Genomic DNA, 13646 nt, shown 5'->3' on the forward strand with positions numbered 1-13646 from the left:
TGGATAAGATAGTTTACAAAAGAAAAAAAAAGGTCTCCAGCTATCTTTTTCAGTCTTTGGGTTATACAAACAAAAGTTTGGTTTTTTCTTTAATGGTATGTCATAGCTTAACATATATGTATTATATCACTATTTGTAAGTTTCATTAATAACAGAAATAAAAAAGACTATATTATTAGTTAAATTTTCTAATCTTATACATATAATATTCATTATAATACTTGCGAAAAGCCAATAATATGATATGCATTTATAACAGAAGTGATGAAGTATGATCTAGATAAACAGACACAGAGATGGACTGAAAACTGGCTGAGGTGACAGGCTCAGAGGGCTTGCTTTCATTATGATCAGTGGGAAAGTTCCACTGGTGTCCAGTGGCCAGTGACATACCCCAAGATATGATGCTGGGTACATTATTTAATGCCTTCATTATAAGTATTAATGTCTTGTGCCACCCTCCTGCATGGAAGATGTTAAGTAATACTGCTAATGAGCCTGTTAGGGCCTGCTAAGGGGAAGAATGGGATTTCTGTGGGGAAAAGTGCCCCCAGCATGGCCCGTAGAGGTTCTTAGTGCAGCACCAGTTAAATAAGTGCCTTTTACAATGCAGCACGGAGAGGATATAAAGAAACACACATGAAAATGTCTGGTCAAAACCTTGCCTAGGAATAAGTGACGTGGCTCTCAAAGCATAAGAAATAGTTGCAACATATTCTGTGCAGTATCAAGACAGGTCTTTAATAGGTATCAGGAGGCTATAATTCAAAATAATGGATGTAAGCCAATATAAGGCTGAAACTGGTATATAAAATTTGTGTATAGTTGTACATGGATACCAGAAGCTAGCTGCTATACTGTCAATCTAAAGCTCTGCACCCAGTCACTGCCACACAGAAAATTTAAAACTAGTGTAAAGACCAGAACTGGGTGAGTTTAACTGAAATGCTTTAAAAAGAGAACTATCTTGCTTGCCTTTTGGCTATATTCTTGCTATTTTTCTCGGAGTTCAAGTTTCTGTGATTGCTCTTTCTTCCAGGGGGGCTCGTAGATGGGAATAGAGCAAAATGTGAGGTAATAAAAAAGGCTATGCTACTAAATGCTTCTATCCCATGGGGGCTTTAAAAATACTTTAGAAGTTCCAGGTAGAAGCTTAAGGGACAGATACCAAGGCCTGTGATGAGGAGAGAGTGGGATTTCTGTTGGGAAAAGTTCCCCCAGCAGAGTCATGAAGCAGTAAACGTGCAAGGGCTCCTCATGACTTTTCATTGCAGGAATTGGAGTGCATGGAAAGAGGTGACAATGGCAATGGTACTGAAATTGCCATATCACCATGTATGTGCTAACAGTAGGGTCGATTCTCCCACATTAGAAGTGATAGAATAAGAGGAAATGGCCTCAAATTGTGACCAGGGAGGTTTTGATTTGATATTAGGAAAAATGTATTCACTGAAAGGGCTGTCAGGCATCTGGTACAAGCTGCCCAGGGTAGTGATGGAATAGCAGTCCTTGTAACTATTCAAAAAAACTTGTAGATGTAGTACTTAAAGTTTAATGGTGTGTTGCTGTTGGACATGATGTAGAAGTGTAGGTTCAATGCAGCACACCAGAACAAGTTGCTAGGAAAAGAGCCTTTATTCTCTGAACTGTTCAGCTTTTATAGGGTTTTACACTACAGGTTTAACATGATTGGTCAAGGGAACACCAGCTCTTGTCCCATTGGTGGGACAAGAGAAAAACACACTATCTACAGTTATACAGAACTGTTTTGAGAAAGTAAAATGGTTTGCAAATATCATCCTTGAGCAAGAGAGCCCCCAAGAAACATTCCCTTGGGAACAGATCAGCCACTGACAAGCTGTAATTCTCTCAGGTTCAGAGAAAATCAGGTCCACAATGGCGGACCTGGCAGATTTAAGTTAATGCTTGGACTTGACCTTTTCCAGCCTCAATGATTCTGTGACTAATTATTCTAAATACACTGTCTTGAGAGAGACCAGTAAAGCAGGGCAGTGAACATGGTGAGAGTTGTGGTCCACACAGTTTTGTTTTGTGAAGACCAGAGAAGAAAAGTGTGATAGAGGGATTGTGTGTAACTTTGTCAGGTGGAACAAAAGGTGGCATGAGTTCATATAATAGTCTGAAAGGGGAAAGAAGGCAAGAAAAAAAGGGAAGAGAGAAAGAAGGTAGGGCTGAAGCTGAGACATCCAGAAGATAAGAAGTGAAAAAGCTAATTAGCAGCAAGTAAAGTCCAGACTTCCCTTTATGCCCTTTGTAGCTGCAATCCTTAGACATGAGAGGCATCTGTGGGTCTCTGGGGGAACCCAGATGACCTGATATGACATAGCTCTCAACTATGCCTGTACTGTAGGAGCTAGCTCTGCAACATGGGAGTTCTGGGAGGATTTTCCTTCTAACATATATGGTTAGACAAGATAGTCTCTCTGGCAAGGAGCTTCCCAAAGACACTTTGCTAGTTTCCATTTTCATTTGCAAGAGTTTATCTATCACTTGGTTTCATTATATATCAGCAAGTCAGATCCCATGTAGTCCAGAGGGGTTTTGATCTAGAGCCCTCCTATTGATTGAATAGGAGATAGGTGAAGTTGTCCTGTATCAGTTGTTAAAAGCATAGGTTGGCCTGGGTGAGGGAGAAAGGTCAGTTGGACCTTTGCTGTCAGCACTTACACTCAGACATGAGACAATAAAATGGAATTGTTTCATTGTACTGAACCATTGTATTTCCCTTCCTTTTAGCTCATGGACACACTCATGAAAAAGTAATATTTAGCTCTTACGTGTAGGAGCATAGTACACATTTTGACCATCCCACCTGGTGACTGTACCTCTTCACAGTGACAAGCCCTTCTCTAATCCTTAGCCCTTTGCAGCCTGGCCTTTTCCTCTCTCCTCCGGTAGTGCTGCAAAGGAAAAAGTTTGCCAAAGGTCTTTGCATTTGAGCACAAAACTTGGTTACTCAGATGTTAATGAAGTTACACTGAATTAAATGTGTCACAATTTACTGATTTTCTTGCATCTAAACATCAGACCTTACATTTAGCCAGCTGATTATCCTTTTCCATACTGCATTAGTCTGGAGGCAGATGTTGATAATCTTGTTAAATACTATGTAGGATGAGATTTTTGATACCCTGGCAGTTAATTTGCATACTGTCTAGCTGTTATTTCTAGTCCCTTTACTAACTTTTTTTTTCCCTTCTTTTGTGATAGAACTGGAGATTTTAATTAATTAATTTATTTATTCAAACTGTATTCCTGATCTGTTTGTGTATAATTTTAAGTTTTGCATAAAATATTTGATTCAGATGACAGGTAATTGCATAGCTGTTTTTTTCTGTGTGTTTATCAGTTATCTGTAAGTCATACCAATTTGCTAAAACAGATCATTAGGTCAAACACTTGTATTAATCAAACAAACTAGTTCTGAGAAATGTTTTCCATTACTCCTGCTACTGGCTGAGGAAAGACAATTTAATTTATTGGGTTTTAAGAGACAGTCAGTGTTCATTTCGAGACACATTATCTTCAGTGGAAAAAAGAGTAAGATACTGGGCCAATTTACCACTTGTGGAATGGGAGCTAAAGGATTAAAGGATATATAATCAAAAGAATGAAGGTTCTAGGGGCTGTGTTGTTGAGTCAAGCCAGTGTGTGGATAGATAGCATGTTTTGGCTTTAACAAAATGAAAATATCATTGTCCTCTGGTCCTTCAAGAAGCATCATGTTGCAGTGTCCTGAGGCGGCTGCAGAAAGCAAGAAAACCTGTAACCTCATCTTTGTAAAATTAGCTAAATGATGTTAGTGCTGCTTAAAAAAAATCTAAATTTATATGGAAGTTTTTCTTTACTTAGAGAATAGTCTTGGGACATTTTGTGGATTTTTGTCCAAAGTACCAGGATCATGGAGTGCTGAATGTCACATATTCATTCCAGATGGCATGCCAACCTCCACTGCACTGGATTGAAAATGGCTACTGTTTTCTGACAGTCTACACAGTTGATCCAAAAGATAAAAAGTTGCCCCCCAGAGAAAACAGAACCATAGTAAATACTCTACTACATTATCTGCAAGTTTATCAATGAATGCAGATTGATTATTTCTTTTCCTTACCACCCTTTCTGTGTTTTGCATGTTTTGCTCCTCCCAAGGGACTGCATGGGAACAGCATGTTGACTATAAGTATAAATTAAATGCTCGTCTAAAAGGAGACCTATTAAAATGTAATCCTGGGCATGATGTGCCTGTCAGCAGGAAGCTTCCTAAAATACCCGGTGCTTTAAGGGTGGAATTTTAGAGTAGGAGGGAAGTGTAGAATTGCTATTTACCTGTCTGATGCTGCTTTTGACACACATGATGAACCAGCTTTATTTGATTGTCACCTCCTTAGGAGGCAGAATTCCTCGGCCCACACTTTGCTTAGCATTGACTACTTCTTTATTTACTCTTTGTGTCTTTGCATTTTATCCGGACTGTGCATTTTCAGTGAAGCTCCAGTTAAAGACAGGCTTCTCAGTCATGGCATTGTAGGAGGGCCCACAGAGCCTCCCACACAGTGCCTTCCTCAAAGAGAGATAGGATGTCTGTTTCTTTGAAGAAGCACTTTTGAAACAAAAGGGATTCCCCTATGCCTCTGACAATTTTTTTCCCACCATACATGTACAGAGCCATCAAACTGATGAGCCTCCTTCCATTTGTCAGATTTTTCAGAATAACCAGATTTTAGGATTTCCCCCAGGATATGCTGCGTCTCTTTGGGTTGCCTCTGGGGAATGCCTGAGAGGAGCTGTGGGCAAGGCAATGGATGAAGGAGGGCTTTGACAACTGGGACTGAAGGAACTTCATTCAGAGAACTGGGAGGTTCAGGACAGTGAAATCTTGAAGAAGGTATAAATTAATCAAAACCTTTTCCAGTCACCTTTACCCCTTTTGTGTCTATTTGGATTTTTCCTTCTCAAGGTCCTCAGAGACCTTTTCCTTTATAATTACATGTGGTCAGCAATAAGAACCAAAAGAACAAGTCATTAAAATGTGCCAAAAACTTTCAATTACAATGCTTTGGCATGAGAATTTTGTCTCTGAAAGAACTTAAGCACAGCTTAGAAGACAGCAACCACAGTTTGGCACTTTTCTTAGCTACCAGAGTAACTGCCAGAATTTGAAATCAGTCAAATTTGCAGGGAGGAAAAAAAACGGTGAGTTAAAAAGCAAGAATACAACAAGACCACATCTGAATAAATTTCCATTTGTCTATACATAGGCCATTCATTGAGAAAGATAAGAAAAACTAAATTTTCATAATCCTGATTATATACAGAGGATTGACCCAGATGCATGATTTTAGCTGTATTTATTATATTTAAACACAATGTATGCCTTCACATGTATTTACTGAAATGAGGATCCACAGTCACTTAAATGCCTCTTAAATATTCCTGTTTCAAAAAGAAACTATTGGATTCATGCACACTAAGAAGTAATGTATATGACTGTGGTGCTCTAGAATTAATTAGGTGTCTTATTTTAGTTTTAGAATCAAAAAGATATTTTCTCCTTGCTTGCAGAATAAAATAGTTAAATTCTCTGCTTAGATCTGAAAGTAGTTTTGCCCACAGCAATCACACTAATATTTTCCTTATAGCTCATTTTCTCTGTAAGCCTTATGCTGATTTCATTAGGCTTTAGATCAGGTTCCAAGTAACTAATTATATTTATATGTGATTTCTTTGCTCAGAACAACTGATTTAGTTAAAGGAGTTGGTGAGAATGGCGAAAGGTTAAGTATTCCTTTGCATGACTTTGTCCAGGAGCAAGAGACCATGAAAACTGTGTTCATAAGCCTTCAGTATTAAGCTGAGCAGCAACCTTCCTGTTTTCAGTATTTTGTGAGAGCATAGTGACAAGCAGTTGATATACTGTCTTTTTCTTTTATATTGACTAGGGCTGATATATTTTTGGCATCAAAAATGGGGTCAAAAAGAACTGGCTATCTGATAGTGATGGGAAGTCAAAATGTGTGGATTTACATGCTTTTCACATATGCTTTATTTCCCCAAGTCTCTTCCTAGCATTTCTTAATACATTTTCTCTCATACAGATCTATTGTAAAATCACCACCCTCCCTTTCATCACTTTTTCACCCTTGCCACAAATCTCCTCTCTCCTATAACCACAGGCCTGCCCCTATTTCCTCAACTCAGACCTGCTGCTCCACTCATGCTCATCTTTGAAAGGGCCTGAGCTGCATCTGTGCTTCTGTTACTGTCTTCCTAAGTGCTGCCACACATAGCTGAATAATGCTTCTCTCAGCTGGCCCTATCCACAAATGTAAAGGAACCTTTCAGCTTTGGCTTCTAGGATTTAGAACGCTTGGACAAAAGTAGTTTTGTTTAGCAACTTTACTTTGCTAAAAGATGTTAAGGTTCTGTTCTTGCATCACCAGCACCAATTCTCTTTCTCTAAACTGGCTCTCTTATCTTAACTCCACAGCTGTGTTTCTCTGGACAGAACATTATTGCTTTCCTTGCCCTTAGAAATTGACATATTTTCAACATGCAGTGAACATCACATATCCAGAGTGTTCAGTCAAAAATTTTCTGTATTCTTTTGTTTTTCCTCTCTGAGACTGTAATGCAAAGAAATAGGTCCATTTCAAGTTGACTTTCTGACAAAAGGTCTGGTATTTGACACAACTCTGTAGATTAAAAAGCTATGTTGGGTCATTAAATGCTGGATCTTGTTAACATTCTAGTGGAAGCCTGCAGAATTTTGAAGGCCTGAGCCATAACATCATGCTTTGATCTAAAGTTTACTGAGGACCTTGAGTTACCTTTTTTTTTTTTTTTTTTCTTCTGGTATGTTTCCATTCCTGAGAAAAGCAAGAGCTGCAAGATTGAGTAATATATACTCATTCAATTAATCAATTGAGAGGGAATCAAACCTTTCCAGGCAATTTTGTTTGAAGTGTCTGCACTCTGTATTGCATGAGATGCCAACACCAGTGGAAGTTTGCCTGAGGTAAGAGCTGTGGGTTTGGATGTATTTCCATTTTTCCATTTTTATTAGGCCTTACACTCACAGGAATTGTGTGCTTTTCAATCTTGGAACTATACAAAACTTATCTGGGTATGGAGGAAGATAACTTGGTGAATTGCTTTCATTATTCTCATAACTGTTCACATTAGGTTTTATGAGCTAGTCACAAACCCACTTTTATAGCAAAGCAAGAAGGTGTTTAACTGAAATCCTTGCTCCATACATCTGACCAGTAATAAACTAGTAGCTCAGCTGAGCTACCAAGATACATCAGTACTGCATGGTCCTTCCCAGTTGGTCCTTAATTTCATTGTATCCATTTAAGCATTTGAATTTCTTTTTCTGCCTTTATTATTTGTATGCTTTTCTTTGAAATCCTTTATCTGGAATGACTTCTAGCAGAAAGCAAGTTGTCAAAAAAATTCCAGTTAAGTACATTAAATATATATTGCTCTTACTATTCAGAGTATAGCTGCAGAATTTAGTAGTATTTCTTTGCAGTGCCATAGCACTGAGATTTCCCATGCAGGTAAACATAATACAAGTCAGTTTTACACCCCTCATAAACTTTCAAGACAAGGGAAGGGATTGAAAGTGAGATCAGGGCATGAAGAGGCAAACAGCATTTTGGAAAGGTCTTGTGACAAGTACTATGCAATGCATTCATTTGTGAATACAATTAATTATGCAGTTAAGCAGGACTTGCATGCTACTTCACATAATCAAAATTAGATCCAGCAGTGTCTGATATCTTGGCATAAGAGTCTACCAAAAAGATGGTAATATGACAAGACTGTCTGTCTTTTATTTTTATATATAAGGTACAAACAAATGAAAGAAGAGACCTGTTTAGTCTGTACCATGGGACCGAAATTCTATACAAGAATAGTCAGATTATTACACTGAAAGTTTTGAATTAGCATCTCAGACTATCTATTTCTAGGATCTCTGAATTCTTTGGAATAAGTTTTTTCAGAACAGGTTAGTATTTGAAATATTTCATTGCAATCTTTTTGCTAGTAGTCCCTCCAGTATGGTTTTTAGGATTTATCGTTTAGCTTCCAAAGGGTCATGTAACTCTCAAGAGAAGGAGTTTTACTCTGGATAAGTAACTTGTTTGTTATAAAGAGTAATGCTCAAAATCATAAGTTGAATCTTTCAGTTATGGGAGTGGGAAGATAGATATTTGAGGCAGATGTGGGACAACATAAGCAGATCCCATCTGAAATTTTACTAGAGTGGGAAATGTAATTAGATGAATACAATTAGGTCTCTCTCAGCTTCAAACAGAGCAGTGAAAAGACAGTTCAGTGTTTTATTTCCTGTTTGTTAAAAATACAATATAGAATTATGGCCAAATATGAGTACCAAATTTTCATATGAACATGCTAACTGCTGGCGTATAGCTGAGAAGAAAGCTGCTATCTGCAGCATTCTGGTGTTCCAGTATGAAACCATCTTACATTTGTAGCTCTAAGCTGTGAATATGAACCCCAATCTGTCTCTCTGCACACCTCCTGCAAAGCCACAAAAGTGTAATTTAGGTAAAAATGAACAAACCAAGTGAATTCCATGTGCCTGACACTGCTGCTCAAGTCAGAGCTAGTTTTTAAATAAACTAGGCTAATTTTTCCCAACTGCAGTGGGGAATAAGGTTTCTTTTCCCTACACAGGTGATCGTCTTTTGGTAAAGGCCCTTGTGCAGAGTGTATGTTAATCCATGCTTTTTAAAGAGTGAGATGACTTGCAGTATAAAAATCCAAAGCATTCATATCAGTTACAGACACTTGAATACTGTTGATGGATCTAATATTCAACCTTTGGCTGGAAGGCAATTTTAAAAGAACCAACTAGTTGAACTTGAGATACTTCTATTTCCTCATAAGATTTACTTCTCCTCCTTAATCTGTAACTCCATAGTGAGTTTCTCTAACCATCAATACAACAGTAGAGCAATATTGCCTCATCAGTCATGATTTACTTAATGTTTTCTGAATTTAGTAATATTTGATTAAAATTTAATGTGAACATATCATATCATGCCACATATATTATTGCATCCATTAATCAGGTAACCATAATAATGAAATGTCAGAAGATTGGATGAAAAAGGAGCTGAAGTCTTTGATATATGTTTGGCATGGGTTTGTGAGTGATTAACGAAAATATATCCAGTCAATTGTGTAAAGCTTCATTAATATACATTTACAATCATCTATGTACTGTATCATCAGATATTTTTAACCTTAGTTAGACTTGATTTTTTAATTTAGTGAATGACACTAACTATTAATAATACTGAAAAATATATAGTATTCTATTAACTCTCATAACGCCAGAATGATTCATAATGTGTCCTAATGCTTTTGTAGTAAACTGTGCACTAAAAATATGGTCATAGTTAATGGATCAATTTTGCTAAAGGTGGAATAACAAATGCTTTTTTCATGGCTCTATAAACCTCAAATTGCACAATTGTATTAAAATAAATATAAGTTGGTATTTCCATCTACTTTTTTAATATGCAAAGTTATATATGATCTAATACATCAAAGCATCTACTCCAGTTTGGTAGAGGAAATACTGATAACAGTAACACCTGAGTTCATACTCATAAGTATTTTGTTAAACGTATGAAGACTTTCTAGATTAAAAAAAAATCCAAACCAAAGTTGAAATCCTTAGGCTTCAATTCATGAAAAAGTTCTCCAGGTAAACTTTGAGAAACATGTCATTGTTTTCTTGGTATTTGTGAAAAGAAACAATTAAAGCAATATACCTACAGCCTGGATCCATGTAGGGAGTTCTTTATTGTGTGAAGGATCTTATTGGGGCAGTTTGTCATGGCAGGAGTGCACATGTGGCTCTTGAGTCATGTATGTTCTTGCACTCAGGGCTGGACACAGAATGGATCAGAACACATGTGTTTTGTTGGTAACAATGCTGAATGCTCCCAACAAGTTGCAGTGTGCATGTCCCTGTATATGACATGGAGCATGCATGCATTGTGTCCTGGAGGTACCTGTTGAAAAGTTGCAGCTGTTATTCATCTTGTATTTGTTCTCAAATCTTCTCTTGCTTTTGGTGAGACTATATATATATTCATATATATACGAAAACTATTTAGCTTTCACATATTGATTACTGTGAATCATAGAGAACACAATCATTTTTTTCACTGAAGCTGTAGGTAGTAAGTTACACTACAACTTCAGAAAACGTATCTTCAGAATAGTTTCAGAACAGTGTTGCCATTCGTCTTTTAACATGGCCTGTGATTTTGAAGTATGTTTGATTAGAAGCTGGATGCTGATCTCTAAACTGAAATATTAGCTCTTTGGAAGGCTGCTTGGAGATCACTATTGTGTGGTATTGATCTGTATAAGCACTGTACAGTTTATTGGCATCAAGTTTATATTTTTATCCCACAATGGCTTGTCTTCAGCTGATTTAAGGATGCTTTCTTCTGTAGTGTCTAGTGGGCAAAAGCTGATAGCAGTGTTTGGATACTTGGGTAACAGCTTAGGTCTGAGCAAGGCAGAGGAGTGTGCCCATCAATCTCATGATAAAGGGCATTAAAAACAGTCTGACCAGGATCTATGGGTCTTTTAAACTAAATTCACCCAAAGCCTATGTAGCTGCATCTGGTACCTGTTCTGTTAAGAAATATGAAATTATGAATTGCAGGAAAAATTGAAGCTGGTTACTACCAATTTAGTAAAAATGTATTTGTAACAGTCTTACTGAACACTATACAGAGTCTGCTTACTTGGAGATTGATAGAGACATAAGTAAAATGATTATTATTCAGCCTAAATATACAATGATCCACCTGTGCTGGCAATATTTTTTACACATGCTTTATAAAAAATAAATAATTATGTGAATGCACATCATGTGTGATGTATCATGTTGCATTTCTTATTTTACACCACCTAGTTCACATACTGCCTTTGGTACCAATAATCTCAGCATATATTTTGAGTGTGCAGACTGGTGATAAAGAAAAACACATTTTGTACTTTCATTATGTACCTGTGAAGAAGAATTAAGAAGACACAGGATGCAGAATCTTTCTGGGACTTAGGTAGACTTTTGAAAATGAATTTTCTTCTGAGCTCCTGTCAGTGAGAGTAACCATAACTCATTTTCTGTGGCTCTTAATCCTGCTTGTGAGAGGGTAGGGATAGTCATTTTCTTTGTAGTTGAAGGCAGGAACAGCATCATAACAAATAATGACTTTAGGATAAGTCTAAATGGATGAAGTGAAATTGCAGTTGTCCTTCAAAATTAAAAACTATAGGACAAAAAAATGCAGAAAATATGATCTAAACTATTATTAATTTCAGCTTTTGTTGAATGCTCTCTATCCTAGGACCTGTTAAGGCTTGCAAATGCTAAGGCAATGGATGTTGAAACATTTATGTTAAGCAGTTATGCACTTTTTTACAGGTAGGGAAATCAGAAATGTAGGATACAAGTCTTTCGTACAGGTAGCAATAATAGAACAGGGGGTTGTACCCCAGAGACCTATGGTTGACTTTTAGACACTACAGTTCATCACTGAAGCAAGACATTGAATATAATATACATTCCCAATCTTTTTGGTAAAGCAGAGTCTTTTCCTACGCATTCACAGATCTCATATAGGCAAAAACCCATCAGAGATTTGGTGATTTTAAACAGTGTTTCCTCTTTTCATCTTTAGTTATAGCTGGGCAAATGGTGTCAAGGTATCGAAAGTCATGGATGGGAACTCCTAAGAGTCTGTAGAAAGATTCTATTTTGGTAATCCTTTTAGATGAAAGGCATGAGAAGAAGTTATCTTTGAGAATGTGACAACTGCTGCAGAGCACAGTTATTTTCTCCTAGTGGCATCTGTTTTTCAGGAGAGAAAAATACTGAGATTATGCTACAGCCTGAAGCTCTAGCATGTTGATGAGGTAAAAGGAGTCCAAATAAATTAACTATTGTCAGACTCTGATTCCAGTGACTGGGATTTTATGTGGTTGGGAAAAAAATGATCATACATATTTGGAAAACTGTAGTCTGTAGTCCTTTGGCAAGAAGGAAAGTGAGCAGATCAGAGCCTGTTCTCATGTCATTGAAGTATTTGAGGACTTGCCTTCTGCTGAGATGGGAGAGAACTTTCTGCAAAATTAAAAGTGTTTGTTACATCTATCCAAAATGTGTAACCCTGTTCTTGATAAAAGAAGATTGGCATGGCTACAATCTGCTCTTCTGGCCTAGGGAGACCTGAATCTAGCAGTTAAAGGAGGTTATTTTCAGGAATGAACTCTGACAGTTCCTTGAGTTTATGTTGCTGAATTATGCAAATATTGATGTGGGACTTGAGAAAAAAGAGCAATGAGAATTTGCCAGTGATAATGTCCTTGCCCTGTCTTTCTGCAGCTGTCTCTGATATGATGACTGAAGTACTGCAAATACTTTTAGTTACTCCTTAATATTATGGGTGCAAAAAAGGGAGGGGTGATTGTTTGCAGCTGACTGCATCTTGGAAGTTGAGAATTACTTGCTCGTGTTCATGCTTCTGTGTTTTTATATTCATATCCAGCATCTCTCTGATGGGCTTATGAGAATGATGGGGAAATGCCTTTTACACTAAGATTTGGATATGAAGGTGAACTTTGAGTTTGGAATTTCCAATTTTATGGACTTGCACCTTTTCAGCATGGTATTGGAGAACCTAGTGGTGCTTTAAGCACAGGTTTTCCTCACTCTTGCAACTAACTGGGAGATGAACTGCATCATAGGTCTTTATGCACAGCATAGGTAGGGCTTAAGGTAGGTGCTGTAGAGCTTTAGTTAATGTGGAAATGAGGGTGCTGCTCGGTGTAAGGTTTCTTAGCAGAGAGTGATTTAGTTGAGATTACTGGTAGATAACAATTCATGCTGCACACTGAGAGACAGCCATTGAGAAATTTCTCTCTTCTGTAGAAACACATAGCCACTCAGAAGAGATACATCTGTGCAGGTCTGAGCTGAGTTACAGTACCTGAAATTTCAAATGACAAAAGAATCTTGCTGTCAGACTGTCTCCACTGAGCTGCTGATACAAAGGGCTGTGGGAGGCAAGTAGGAACACCAAAGCATCCCCAATTGTTCTCAGATAGCTTTTCACAGAAAGGTCTTCCCAGAGGTTGCTGTGTAGAAAGCACAACCCACACATCATGGTTACTCATTCGTTCAGTTTAAGAGGCTTGTTTTTCACTGATGTGCTCTTCCTGTTTGGCATTTTTAACTGAGGATTGCTGTCAGTTGTAGAAAAGTGTCATCCAACTATTAACTGAGATTTTCAGCTGATTCATGAACACCTTTGTTAACTACAGCATAAAAAGAAATATGGTTGAGTGTGAAATGTAGATTAAGCTATATTTCTACCCCAGTATATTGTACTACTCAGGAAGGCTGAAAAAGAAACCTTAATTAACAGCTATGCAGAAATTCCCTCCCCACTTTATATCAAATAAAACTAGTAAAGCAAATAGAAGATAATTACTATATGTTAGCCTGTATTATTCATGTGGAGCCTATATATAGAGATGTACATATATGGATTTTAAAATAATTA

Source organism: Pseudopodoces humilis, chromosome 9, assembly GCF_049639895.1.
Source record: "Pseudopodoces humilis isolate 2021_Gansu_Grassland_sample_001 chromosome 9, ASM4963989v1, whole genome shotgun sequence".
Taxonomy (NCBI): domain Eukaryota; kingdom Metazoa; phylum Chordata; class Aves; order Passeriformes; family Paridae; genus Pseudopodoces; species Pseudopodoces humilis.